Below are 12928 nucleotides of genomic sequence, written 5' to 3'. Positions count from 1 at the left end.
TCAAGACATCAGTCAGGAAGTTAAAGCTTGTTCGCAAATGGGTCTTCCAAATGGACAATGACCCCGAGCATACTTCCAAAGTTGTGGCAAAATGGCTTAAGGACAACAAAGTCAAGGTATTGGAGAGGCCATCACAAAGCGCTAACCTCAATCCAATAGAAAATGTGTGGGCAGAACTGAAAAAGCAGGTGCGAGCAAAGAGACCTACAAACCTGACTTAGTTACACCAGCTCTGTCAGGAGGAATGGGTGGTTAGAGCGTTGGACTAGTAACCGGAAGGTTGCAAGTTCAAACCCCCGAGCTGACAAGGTACAAATCTGTCGTTCTGCCCCTGAACAGGCAGTTAACCCACTGTTCCTAGGCCGTCATTGAAAATAAGAATTTGTAAGAATTTGACTTGCCTGGTTAAATAAAGGTAAAATAAAAGTTTAAAAAATAAAATAATTCACCCAACTTATTGTGTGAAGCTTGTGGAAGGCTACTCGAAACGTTTGACCCATGTTAAACAATTTAAAGGCAATGCTACCAAATACGAATTGAGTGTATGCAAACTTCTGACCCACTGGGAATGTGATGAAAGAAATAAAAGCTGAAATAAATCATTCTCTCCACTATTATTCTGACATTTCACATTCTTAAAATCAAGTGGTGATCCTAACTGACCTAAAACAGGGAATTTTTACTAGGATTAAATGTCAGGAATTGTGAAAAACAGAGTTTAAATGTTAAGCTAAGGTGTATGTAAACTTCTGACTTCAACTGTACATTGTTCATAACCCGTGTATAATTGTCCTTGCGCTACTTGCACCATTTTCCTTTGTTACAAATAATTCAAATTCCTGACTTCTCTTCCCCTGGAATACACAGGCAGTCTGGTGATTTGCACAAGGCATCTGTTTTCCATTTCCTGACCCCCTGTCAGGGCATCCCAGTCGCAAAAGGAGAGCAGGTTATTTGTTCTTGTGATAGCTTGTAAGGGGGTGCCGTCAATAATATAACTGTAAATCTTGGCCCGGGAATGTAACTTCATTCCCGGGCTCTCGTTACAACAGAGCCAAACAAGGTCCACTCTCCTCTTTGCACTTTGTGGGCCTAGAACAGGTTACATTCACCAGAGGTGGCAACCTCCCTAAAAATGCTCTCACAATAAGAGATGTTTTGGATTCATAGATTAAATACCATTCATCCTCGAGGTCTAAATTATGATTTCTCATTCAGACCATTCTTGTATACTATCAAATCAAATCAGATTTATTTATATAGCCCTTCTTACATCAGCTGAAATCTCAAAGTGCTGTACAGAAACCCAGCCTAAAACCCCAAACAGAAAGCAATGCAGGTGTAGAAGCACGGTGGCTAGGAAAAACTTCCTAGAAAGGCCAAAACCTAGGAAGAAACCTAGAGAGGAACCAGGCTATAAGGGATGGCCAGTCCTCTTCTGGCTGTGCCAGGAGGAGATTATAACAGAACATGGCCAAGATGTTCAAATGTTCATAAATGACCAGCATGGTCAAATAATAATAATCACAGTAGTTGTCGAGGTGCAACAAGTCAGCACCTCAGGAGTAAATGTCAGTTGGCTTTTCATAGCCGATCATTAAGAGTATCTCTACCGCTCCTGCTGTATCTAGAGAGTTGAAAACAGCAGGTCTGTGACAGGTAGCACGTCCGGTGAACAGGTCAGGGTTCCATAGCCGCAGGCAGAACAGTTGAAACTGGAGCAGCAGCATTGCCAGGTAGACTGGGGACAGCAAGGAGTCATCATTCCAGGTAGTCCTGAGGCATGGCCCTAGGGCTCAAGTCCTCCGAGAGAGAGAAAGAAAGAAAGAGAGAATAAGAGAGAGCATACTTAAATTCACACATGACACCGGATAAGACAGGAGAAGTACTCCAGATATAACAGACTGACCCTAGCCCTCCGACACAAACTACTGCAGCATAAATACTGGAGGCTGAGACAGGAGGGGTCAGGAGACACTGTGGCCCCATCCGATGATACCCCCAGACAGGGCCAAACAGGCAGGATATAACCCCACCCACTTTGCCAAAGCACAGCCCCCACATCACTAGAGGGATATCTTCAAACACAAACTTACCATCCTGAGACAAGGCCGAATATAGCCCACAAAGATCTCCGCCACGGCACAACCAAAGGGGGGTGCCAACCTAGACAGAAAGATCACGTCAGTGACTCAACCCACTCAAGTGACGCACCCCTCCTAGGGACGGCATGGAAGAGCACCAGTAACCCAGTGACTCAGCCCCTGTAATAGGGTTAGAGGCAGAGAATCCCAGTGGAGAAAGGGGAACCGGCCAGGCAGAGACAGCAAGGGCGGTTCGTTGCTCCAGAGCCTTTCCTTTCACCTTCACACTCCTGGGCCAGACTACACTCAATCATATGACCTACTGAAGAGATGAGTCTTCAGTAAAGACTTAAAGGTTGAGACCGAGTCTGTGTCTTTCACATGGGTAGGCAGACCATTCCATAAGAATGCAGCTCTATAGGAGAATGCCCTGTATCTAAAGTTCCATGCATAACACTTGTACTTTCATCAACATTTATAATGAGTATTTCTGTAAATTGATGTGGTTCTCTGCAAAATCACTGCATGTTTTGGAACTACTGAACATAACAAGCCAATGTAAAATGAGATTTTTGGATATAAATAAGCACTTTATCGAACAAAACATACATGTATTGTGTAACATGAAGTCCTATGAGTGTCATCTGATGAAGATCATCAAAGGTTAGTGATTCATTTTATCTCTATTTGTGCTTTTTGTGACTCCTCTCTTTGGCTGCAAAAATGGTTGTGTTTTTCTGTGACTTGGTGGTGACCTAATGTAATCGTTTGTGGAGCTTTCGTTGTAAAGCCTTTTTGAAATCAGACACTGTGGCTGGATTAACGAGAATTGTATCTTTAAAATGGTGCCTAATACTTGTATGTTTGAGAAATTTGATTTATGAGATTTGTATTTGGCACCCTGCAATTTCATTGGCTGTTGGCGAGGGGTTCCCAGTCCTAGACAGGTTAAGTTCCTTGCTCAGAACATGAGAACATATGGAAGCTGGTCGTTCCTTTTAACATGAGTCTTCAATATTCCCAGGTAAGAAGTTTTAGGTTGAGGTTATTATAGGAATTATAGGACTATTTCTCTCTATACCATTTGTATTTCATATACCTTTGACTATTGGATGTTCTTATAGGGACTTTAGTATTGCCAGTGTAACAGTATAGCTTCCGTCCCTCTCCTCGACCCTACCTGGGCTTGAACCAGGAACACATCGACAACAGCCACATTTGAAGCATCGTTACCCATCGCTCCACAAAAGCTGCGGCCCTTGCAGAGCAAGGGAAACAACTACACCAAGTCTCAGAGCGAGTAACGTTTGTTCCGCTAGCGGAACCCCGTTAACAGACAGGTTAACACAGTGTCCAAAGAAGGGCCAGAAGTATACAGAATGGAGTCGACTGTGTAGAGGTGGATCAAAGAATCACCAGCAGCAAGATCGACATCATTGATGTATACAGAGAAAAGAGTCGACCGAGAATTGAACCCTGTGGCCCCCCATAGAGACTGCCAGAGGTCCAGACAACAGGCTCTCCGATTTGACACACTGAACTCTATCTGAGAAGTAGTTGGTGAACCAGACGAGGCAACCTGATACCAGTGATGGTGTAGCCCTAAATCAACATGTTGTTTTTGCAACAGTATCTTGTAAATCAAATTGGAATAGGCAAAGCATAAATAAGTCAGCTACATGAAGTAGCTCAAAGAAAACATTGAATGTAGCCAAAGATTATAGGGTCCCCTAGGAGACACTGACCAACACTTTGGTTCTTGCCCTGTCACAATAACTCTTCTCTTGCATATTAATTTGTTGTAATGACAAACAACACTGTATCCACTATTATCTTCTAACTATAGAATTAGAATAACCATTCTATTTCCATGATTCCAACAGTTCCCCCAGGTGTTTTGATCTAAATCGCAAGTCAAATTGCAATTGCATCATTTGGTTAAAAAAAAGGCCTCGTTTTTTTGCCCTTATCGTGCAGCCCTTACAAGGCAGTGTAGAAATGATCTCAAATGAGTGCAGAAATTATTTTTGGGATGAAAGATGTCAGAGCGCTTATTGTTCTACTGGCCATACAGGCTGCCTGAAGGGGGAGGAGGGGCTGGGTACTTGGGTCAGTGGCGGTAAGTCATCCGTTTGGACATCACCGGCATTCCCATCACGGTCATCAATTTCACCATCAGCGCCAGAGTCCTCAGCTAAGAACGGATTCATTGACATTTAGCCTGAGCTAAGAACGGTTTCATTGACAGTGGTGTCCAGTTCCCGTATCCATTCTAGCCGCTGCTGCCGGTCTTTTAACAGCATTTGGGCACAGGCCGGCCTGTAGTGGTCCGCCACTACACTTCGAGCATGCTGCACACCGAGGAACACGAAACTTAAGTTGTGGGGGTCCGAAGCACATGAGAGGGCTTTTGGAGGAGGAAGTAACTTGCTCATTTAGATGGCACAGTGAAGATTAATTCAGCAGTGGAGGAGATCGTCTTGAGTGTAGTTCTTGTTATCAATCAGTCGAGCTGAAGATAATGGGGGCTGATTGTAGGGTCTAGCCCTGTGCTCCCAATGACTGGGGAGCATGTATGGTATTCTTATCAGCTATTGGATACCTAGGTAGCGGGGTAAACCACTAGGAACAGAGCCCCTCTGTGGGCAGAGCACCATAAAATAAAACCATGGGCTTGTTCGACAGTGGAGAAGACTGCCGACTGATCTACAAATTACCTTGCATCATAAATAACGACTCATTATTATTTGTATTATTTGTAGTTAGTCAGTCACAATTTACCCATGATACATCACGGTTTTGATGCTCTCAAACATGACCCATGTTTCAAAGTAGATACATTTGCATCCTGCAGTAGCAGTGGGTAAAATCATTAGTGAAGGAAAAAACATAATAATAATTTGCTGCTCTATAATCCGTTAGTTTATATGCAAACGTGATATATAAGGCTGAGACAACAAGAAGACAACAGTCACACAGTGGACAGAATAAATTCAATCACACATTTGTTTCATCACAAAACCAGAGAGCAACATCTTTCCTTGATTCAGTCTTATATAGCAAAATTTGAAATGGTGTTTTTTACATTTCTTTTATCCAGAGACATAGAGCTACAAACTGGTATATCATACACTGCATTTGAGGAACAATGGGAAAGTCATTCTGCTTTGATAAACTTGTAACGTCACTTCTGAGAACATGGCCCTTGAATGTTTTGGTACACCTACTGGAGAGCTCTTCTTTGTCTACACCCATTCAGCATTGTTCACACCCTCATAAGCCAGCCCCACCCATCTCTTTAAGGATTCACATGTGAGGTCACATGCTAAACAGAGAGTAGTGTAGTAAATATTAAGACTACAAATTGTAAAAGTAGTAGCCTACAATAAGGAGAAATTCCAGGTAAACAGAAAAAAAAGAACAAGTGTCAATGCCAGTGTGGAAAGAAATACTTAAAATGCAGTATGTACAAGAACAATATCAATAACCATATCAGTGATACTGGTGATAGATCAGGTGCATACAATAAGGGGTAAAGTGGCTGAGCAGCAGGGGAAAAAAAGTAGCAGCAATGTATGGCGTGTATTTTTGATGGAAGCCATTCTCCTTGTATGACTGGTGGAAGAGAGTCATACGTGTTCTACTGATGCTGAACGACAAATTCCAGATACATGTATTTTAACATTATAATACAATAGATGGCAGTAATTACCGTCAGACACACCTGGCTAACTTGATGGGTCATGTAATCATCTGGCGAAGTGGAGTCTTTTGTTTAAACATGTAGCTAGCTATTTAGCTAGCTAGCTAAACAATGAACCATAATCCCAATTCATAGAGTACCAGCAATACAAAGCAATTGTCGTAGCTAGCTAAAGTTAACCAAATAGGTTCAATGTTAGCTAGTTAAAATGAGGCTTTAACTAGCAATGCAAATGGCTTTCTGAGATAATATTACTACACAAGTCATACACGTAATGTCAGCTACTGAGCCAGCCACCTAACGTCAGCTAGCTGTCAAACAGTATGCTTAACTTGGGGTCTTTTGTTTAGACATGTAATGGTGACTAACCCCATTCTGTACAAATTTGTGCAACCGCAGCATTTAAACGAGGTTGCAAACAGTACGCTTTAAATTGGGGTCTTTTGTTTAGACATGTAATGGTGACTAACCCCATTCTGTACATATTTGCGCAACCGCAGCATTCAAACGAGGCTGCAATTAAAACTAATAGGACTGTAGCGATTGTGTTGCATTAACATCTGGGGTGTGAACTACGTTTCTATTTAAGCGTTGATTGCCATGGTAATGGCCCGATAGTACTAGAGAAACGTTTAAAAAAAAACAACTGACTCCTCTGACGCTGTATGTTAAATTGTGACGTGTCATGACGTAACTTACGGATGGTGCCGGCTCAGCGCATCTGGCCACCAGTGCGTCTCTACGGCCTAGGATATCCTGCGCCGGCTCTGCGCACTGTGTCTCCGGTGCATCTGCACAGCCCAGTGCGTCCTGTGCCAGCTCCCCGCATTTGCCGGGCAAAAATAACCATCCAGCCAGGACGGGTTGTGCCGGCTCTATGCTCGAGACCTCCAGTGCGCCTCCACGGCCCAGTGTATCCGGTACTTACTCCAAGAACCAAGCCTCCAGTATGTCTCCCCAGCCTGGTGAGTCCTGTGCCTGCTCCCAGAACCAGGCCTCCTGTATGTCTCCCCAGCCTGGTAAGCCCTGTGGCAGCTCCACGCACCAGGCTGCCCATACATCTCCTCACTCCAGTGATGATCCATGGCCCGAAGCCTCCGGTGATGATCCATGGCACGAAGCCTCCAATGATGATCCATGGTACGAAGCCTCCGGTGATGATCCATGGCACGAAGCCTCCAGGATTCACTCCCCCTTTCACTATCACGCAGTAGGTTTCGCTTGCCCACCCGCCATTTTTAAAAAGACCCGAAGGAGCTCATTGCCTTCTTCAATCATGCAGAGACGGGCAGCATGAGGGTCTCGTCATTGATTTTGCTGAAAAGGGGAGAAATTGTTCTTTATAATGGTATTCATATTACAGTTGACCTGGAAGTATTATGTTTTTTGGGTGCTAAAATAAGGTTAATTGTACAGAACAGCGATGTACAAAAGTTTGTTAGCTACCTAGATAGCTAAAGAATGAACCATAATCCCAATCCATAGAGTACTAGCAATACAAACCGATTGTCATAGCTAGCTAAAGTTAACCAAATATGTTCAATGTTAACTAGTTAACATTAGGCAATAAATGGCAATGCAAATGGCTTTCTGGGATAATATTACCACACAGATCATACATGTAATTTTAGCTAGTGAGCCAGCCACCTAACGTCAGATATCCAGCTAACAGTAGGCTTTAACTTGCAATGAAAACAACTTTCTGACAACATTAGAAACATATAATATCAGAAACTGTAGCTAGTCTCTTACCCGTATACATGGATGAACGCTTCACGGCAGACTGGAACCCCTTTCATTAAATAAGACGTCCTTTGTCGTTTCCGGTTTGTTTGTACAGCTTGCTCTGGTTCATACTGACCGTATGCAATGCCATAAGAATGATCAGATCTTTCTCCCTCTCTGTCACAGATGCCATGGTTGCTCGAAAAAACAGCAGTAGAAACAGCAGCTCATTTTATAGACAGAAGATGCTACACGGCAGACCAATTCAAAACTCATCTCTCGGCATGTCCAGCCCATTCATTATCTCAGTCAATCATGGCTAGCAGGAAGGTTATTTTTCTGTGGCTAAACCAACTAGGCTCGTAATTTATTTGTATTTACAGATGGCATACAAGTTTGTTATTAAGGCTCATGAAAGTTCAACTGTTCCAGAAGGCATTTCTGCCAAAAAACGCATTTTGATAAAACATTTAAATAAAAGTGAAGTCATGACTTGTGACATACGCTTCGTTTCCTGAAACGAGTCACATATTGCATTAACAAACAGTTACATGACCTACAGCATGGTCAAGCAAGTTAATGTTTCTGAATTTTCGGACTACTAAACAACTATTGATTTAGAACCATGTAGTTACCGCAAGTAGAAAAAAAACGGAGTTGCCTCCATTAACATCATTCCAGTACCATTTGAACTTCAACATTTCAACATCATCAAATCACTTATGGTGAGTATAATACATGGACAACTTAAAGATAACAAAAACAATTTCGTTCAATCAACATATAACCTAAATATCATGTGGCTGTCCATGGTAGTGATTTCTGTGTGTATGTGTGCATATGTGTAGAAAAAACATGTTGACTCACTCTACTTGTAGAGGAATGCCAATACCATCCTCCTCTCTTTCATGTTGCCAAAACGGTATATGACTGTCATACAGTAGCCTCTACGCTTTTAATTGTTGTTGTCTTAGACTAGGCTACCTGACTAAAAGGCTGGTTAACTAGCCTAGCTTACTTTCATAGGGAACAATGAGCCAGCTAGCTAGTTAACATTGTACTACTACATCTAGCTACATATTGAACTTCCATCCTCTCAGGTAAGGGGCACAATCAAGGATTTTATGGTTGGATCAGAATCAAAGAATGCTGAGTTGCATCCAAAGAACACCATACCTACTGTGAAGCATGGGGGTGTAAACATCATGCTTTGGGGCTGTTTTTCTGCAAAGGGACCAGGACGACTGATCCGTGTAAAGGAAAGAATGAATGGGGCCATGTATCGTGAGATTTTGAGTGAAAACCTCCTTCCATCAGCAAGGGCATTGAAGATGAAACGTGGCTGTGTCTTTCAGCATGACAATGATCCCAAACACACCGCCCGGGCAACGAAGGAGTGGCTTCGTAAGAAGCATTTCAAGGTCCTGGAGTGGCCTAGCCAGTCTGCAGACCTCAACCTCATAGAAAATATTTGGAGGGAGTTGAAAGTCTGTGTTGCCCAGCAACAGCCCCAAAACATCGCTGCTCTAGAGGAGATCTGCATGGAGGAATGGGCCAAAATACCAGCAACAGTGTGTGAAAACCTTGTGAAGACTTACAGAAAATGTTTGACCTGTCATTGCCAACAAAGGGTATATAACAAGTATATAACAAGTATTGAGAAACTTTTGTTATTGACCAATTACTTATTTTCCACCATAATATGCAAATAAATTCATTAAAAATCCTAAAATGTGATTTTCTGGAGTTTTTTTTCTCATTTTGTCTGTCATAGTTGAAGTGTACCTATGATGAAAATTGCAGGCCTCTCTCATCCTTTTAAGTGGGAGAACTTGCACAATTGGTGGCTGACTAAATACTTTTTTGCCCCACTGTATATTTCAGGGTGTAGAAGACTTCGCCCCCAAGAAGTCACAGCATGTCACATCAGCGTCCAGCTCTGCAGGAGGTTGATGTATGAATTGTGTATGTAGCGTAAAAACAGGTCCCAAAAAGTGTCAAAAATAATAAACAAGAAAAAGTATGAACAATAGTGTGCTTTACATGCTGCAAGCACAGAAATAATAATAACTTTTCATATGTTTCAACAGAAAATAGTATACTGAATAGCATCTTACCATCACAACAAACACCCCACAGTTGTTTGAGAAACCTTGCTTTGGTAGGCCCTGTGGAGTGAACAAGGTACAATTTTCAATTTAAAAAAAAATGTTATTTCACCTTTATTTAACCAGGTAAGCTAGGTGAGAACAAGTTCTCATTTGCAACTGCGACCTGGCCAAGATAAAGCATAGCAGTTCGACACATACAACAACACAGAGTTACACATGGAATGAACAAAACATATAGTCAATAACACAGTAGTATGAGGATTCTGTGTTATGCACTATAGCCCGTTACCATATATGTGATTGAATATTATCTGCTGTTGGCTTGTGTGGATGTATGTATGTGTTTTGCAACATAGCTGACTTGAAACATTGTTAACAGTTTCAGGGCCATGGGCCTTTCTCGTGATGGAAAAATACAGAATAACATGAAGACAGGAACTGTGCAATGAGTTGGGGGGGGCACATTCAGAACGTAGTGTTTCGAGAACAAACAGTCTTTTGTTAGATAACAGGAGCCAGGTGCGAGATAACGGTATCGAGCATGAGCGCATAGATATTCTTCACAGCAACAGTTACATCTATCAACTGAAGCGCTTAGGGGGCTGGGACGAGCCTCTGCGCCAACAATCAACGATAGGCTGGGTGAGTTTAAACCACGCCCAGTCTCTACTCTGACAGGCCGGCTCGGAAGCAGGAACTATTTCTGTCAGGGTATATTTAGTCAGTTCTCTGTTTGCCCTGCGAGGTGGGACAGAGAGCCCGTATATACGAAAATTGTATTTACCACTTATTGCTTAGCTAATAAAAAATACATAGTATACAATCGGTAATTCATTGTCATATTTATCCTGATACCAGATTCGAATTGACGCAACTCTAACAGTAGAAAAAAAAGAAGACAAAGTCTATATACAGTGAGTGCAAATTAGGTCAAATAAGGGAGTTAAGGCAATAAATAGGCCATGGTGGTGAAGTAATTACAATATGGCAATTAAATACTGGAATGGTATATGTGCAAAAGATGGATGTGCAAGTAGAGATACTGTGGTGCAAAAGGAGCAAAATAAATAAATACAGTATGGGGATGAGGTAATACATGTATCACTAGCCACTAGCCACTTTAACTATGCCACTTTGCCACTTTGTTTACATACTCATCTCATATGTATATACTGTACTCGATACCATCTACTGTATCTTGCCTATGCTGCTCTGTACCATCACTCATTCATATATCCTTATGTACATATTATATATCCCCTTACACTGTGTATAAGACAGTAGTTTTGGAATTGTTAGTTAGATTACTTGTTGGTTATTACTGCATTGTCGGAACTAGAAGCACAAGCATTTCGCTACACTCGCATTAACATCTGCTAACCATGTGTATGTGACAAATAAAATTTGATTTGATTTGATTAGATGGGCTGTATACAGATGGGCTATGAACAGGTGCAGTGATCTGTGAGCTGGAATGACAATCAAATGGTACAGTTCAGTGGAATAATTTAAAGGAATATCTAACCTGAACATCATCCACACCAAAAGTCCTCCAAGGTCCAGGGGACAAGATCCGAGCAATGTTTCTGTGAACACAGTGTATGTGAAAGTGAAGAAAAAGTCAAATTCAACACCTTTTTTATACTCCAGTTTTGAACACAGTTGGAACTGAATTAGCCCAAGTATTTTTCACATGTATGGATGTTGCTGGTCCATAAAATGTATTTTCAACTTCAAACACACCATTTCTCACATCAATGCACTCACATGCCAAAACTCTTTCCTTGGACACTGTTTCAAAGCAACCTGTATGCTTTCTTCGTAAATGTGTTTTGAAGTTTTTCTTATTTAATAACTTCATTTTGCAGTGTGGACAAGTTACAATGACTTTTCTTGACTTGCCATGTATGTTGGGAGAGACATGTATCTCAAATTGAAAATATTTTATTTTATTGTAATGAAACAGGCAGGGAGCAGGTCTCGAACCCTCGACCTTCTAGCCCGAGGTCCGGCGCGCTATCGTCTGTGCCGCAAAAGCATGCTCGTGCGGCAGAGTAGATTTCCGCGCTTATAAACCCAGGGTCGTTACATTATTTAACTCAGCAGGTCAATTAAGAACAAACCCGGAAGACGCTCGGCCAATTGTGCGCCGCCCTATGGGACTCCCAATCACGGACAGTTGTGATACAGCCTGGATTCTAACCAGGGTGCTTGTAGACTGTAAGACTGTAAGACTTGTAAGACTGCTGCGCCACTCGGGAGCCAACTAATTGTATTGGTTGCATACAAGCGAAATGCTTGTTAGTATAGTCATAATATTTGGCTGTACTGAAAGACCAGTTGAAAAACGGGGAAGGTTTGGATCAAGCCACACAAAGGCGGAAATCCCAGTGGGGACGGGGGGGACACAACCTCCCATCCTGGGAAAAATATGATTTGTCCCCCCCAATATATCACTGTAAACATAACTATGTAATTTCAATCATATTAATAATACGCAATGAAAGCACTTGTGCTGATTATAGACACTTAATAGCGTGTTTTTAAGTTTCAAAGGATTGCGACCCCCGCCCTTTGCCTCACAATGGTTTGATCCACTGCCAGTTCCTTATCTGGCAGGTAACAGAGAGTTCGTATCTACTTTCTGAAAGGCACTCAATGCACGTAACTGACGTGTGGTTATTCCAGTCATTCGCGCCATAGCAATGTTTTTTTTTATGTTGGCAGGGTTTACACACACACTAGCTGAATTTGCAGAGCTAGCGGGCAAACATGAACTATTAAACTAGCTAGTACATATTTCATTTATGTGGCGTCGTCAAAGATGGAATCACAGATACGGAATTGGTGCTCGCTAGCTTTGCAAATTCAGCTATTGTTGGAAGCCAGCCAATATGAAACAAACTATTAAAATTACAAAAGGTTGCAGCATATGTTGTGTAAATGGTGAACTCATGAACTCATACAGCTGTCAACTCTTGTCACTGCAATCCGTTTCACATTTGCTAGCTACCTTTTAGATCGAAGTCCATATAGAATGATAGAAGATAAGATGATATAAGCCCATCTCCTACTGTAAATAACCTACACACTGTGTGTGTGTTTGCGCAGATAGCCAGCCTGCCAGGTAGAAAAATGTCAGAAAAAAGTAAAAAGACAGACATCAGATTATTTTTCAGTACACCAAAACGCAAAACAAGAACCCTAGTAGCCTAAGACTAGTTGATCAAATGTTCATTAGAAAGAAGTGAAATGCTAATGGTAACGTTTCACAATGATGTCATTAGGCAGATCAGGCAACAGAG

The 12928-nt window shown here is 41.9% G+C and overlaps 1 long non-coding RNA gene across 1 annotated transcript; it reads right to left on the bottom strand.

The window, feature by feature from the left end:
* Positions 1-679: 679 nt before the first annotated feature.
* Positions 680-9619, bottom strand: LOC115144827 (uncharacterized). Its single transcript, XR_010459415.1, has 4 exons — positions 7540-9619; positions 6487-7104; positions 2097-2166; positions 680-1803 (listed from the first exon to the last, which is right to left on the bottom strand). It is a non-coding gene; the product is annotated as an uncharacterized LOC115144827 (long non-coding RNA).
* Positions 9620-12928: the final 3309 nt, after the last annotated feature.

Source organism: Oncorhynchus nerka, linkage group LG17 (genome assembly GCF_034236695.1).
Source record: "Oncorhynchus nerka isolate Pitt River linkage group LG17, Oner_Uvic_2.0, whole genome shotgun sequence".
Classification (NCBI taxonomy): Eukaryota; Metazoa; Chordata; class Actinopteri; order Salmoniformes; family Salmonidae; genus Oncorhynchus; species Oncorhynchus nerka.
This window is presented reverse-complemented; position numbering and strand designations above follow the sequence as displayed.